This window comes from Gekko japonicus, unplaced genomic scaffold (assembly GCF_001447785.1).
Source record: "Gekko japonicus isolate JY-2015 unplaced genomic scaffold, Gekko_japonicus_V1.1 scaffold4702, whole genome shotgun sequence".
In the NCBI taxonomy this organism is placed as follows: domain Eukaryota; kingdom Metazoa; phylum Chordata; class Lepidosauria; order Squamata; family Gekkonidae; genus Gekko; species Gekko japonicus.
The window spans coordinates 10977-12989 of record NW_015161556.1 but is presented as its reverse complement, the minus strand read 5'-3'; positions in this window follow the sequence as shown (position 1 = coordinate 12989).

The window sequence follows — 2013 nt, the reverse complement described above, 5'->3', positions numbered from 1 at the left end:
TCTGGGAGAACCGGGTTTGATTCCCCACTCCTCCACATGCAGCTGCTGGAGTGACCCTGGGTCAGCCACAAGTTCACAAGTGAGCCAGTTTGGGGTGGTGGTTAATTGCGCAGACTCTAATCTGGGAGAACCGGGTTTGATTCCCCACTCCTCCACTTGCAGCTGCTGGATGACCTTAGGCAAGCCATAGTTCTGGCACAGCTGTTCTTGAAAAACAGCAGTTTCTGTCAGAGCTCTCTCAGCCCTACCTACCTCACAGGGTGTCTGTTGTGGGGAGGGGAAGGGAAAGGAGTTTGTCAGCCGCTCTGAGACTCCTTCGGGTAGTGAAAGGAGGGGTATAAATCCAATCTCCTCCTCTCCTCCTCCCCCCTTCCTGCAGAAGGCTCTTGTGGTAGAAACCGAGGAGGCATGAAACACTGAACTATAGAAATCGTCACTTTAAAAGAAAACAGTTACCCTACTTAAACAGAGGAGAGAGGTTCGCTACTGGAATCCACAAACAAAAGACCTCACACAGGGTTATTTTCAGGGCTGTCGCATTGCCATACCCCGCTTTTTCCTCCAACCAGGGTCAAAAGCTGCTTCCAACGTGTGTGACTGGCCCAACGTCACCCAGCAAGCTCCCATGGCAGAGCATCTGGGCCTCCCAGGTCCTAGTCTGACACTCTAACTGCTACCCCACCTTAGCTCTCTAGCGACACCTCTGTCAATACATGGTAAAAGTCACGACTTGGAAGCTGTCCTGGTTCGTGTTGGGCTAGGACACAGGACAACTGGGTTCAAATCCCTGCTGCAGAAGCTGGGCCCCTCCACAATCTCCCAGCCTAACCTCTCTCACAAGGTTTTTGTTGTTGGGATAAGAAGAGGAAGAAGAAGAAGAGGAAGAGATTGGATTTATACCCCGCCCTTCACTACCCACGGGAGTCTCAGAGCGGCTCACAATCTCCTTCCCCTTCCCCTCCCCACAACAGACACACCCTGTGAGGTAGGCGGGGCTGAGAGAGCTCTGGCAGAAACTGCTCTTTTTCAAGGCCAGCTCTTATCAAAACTACAGCTTGCCCAAGGTCATCCAGCAAGTGGAGGAGCGGGGAATCAAACGCGGCTCTCCCAGATTAGCGTCTGCGCACTTAACCACGACACCAAACCACTACACCAAAAACAGCCTCGAGGGGGGAAAGGCCCCCCCCATTTTTCTGCCCCCCCCCGGCCTTCAATTCTCTACAGGCAATACCTTCTCATAACATTCTCACTTCCGTTCTCAAGCCCATGACATGTGAGTTGTCACCCTGTCCTTCCGTTTGATCCCTCGCTCTCTGACTTAATGCAAAACTTTCGAACCGCAGAAAACAAACTGTGCTTTCCTCTCCCAAACAAACAAGCAAACAAACACACACTTCTGGGCTGTGAGGCTACTCCACAAAAGCTTCCTGGAACTGGAAAACATACTTGTGTTGCAAACAAAGAAGCCAAGTCTGCAGTAAACACATGCATGCGTGGCTGCACTCTGAACTGGAACATGTAAGACAAACGTTCTTTTCCTAGAATACTTACAATACCACGGAAAAATGTTTTCTTGAGACCCCACCCCCATGGCATCTAATGATACTGAAGCTACGGTGGACAAAATTGACAAACAAATCGACCTTAATTCTTTAGAACGCTTTGTGCCTCGTTTAACAAGAAAACAAATACCAAGGGGTTACAACGTAATTCTAACATATTAGCAGTTCTATTAATCCAGCAGATATGCTCCTGTTTTGTTCCAATGCATTTCAGCAGAAAGGAATGGCCAAGCCCTAGAGGTTTACGCTAAAGTAAGCCTTATTGATTTCAGCTAACGTATCTCTAAATACGGCTCAAATAGCCGCTTATTTTATTTTTATTCATTTAAAACATTTATTAGCCCCCTTTTCTAGTTTGGGGGACTCAAGGCGGCTTACGATGTAAATAAAGCAGCAATTATATAAAAAAAAACGCATAAAAGAACACAATTTAAAACCTCAGTTAGCTACA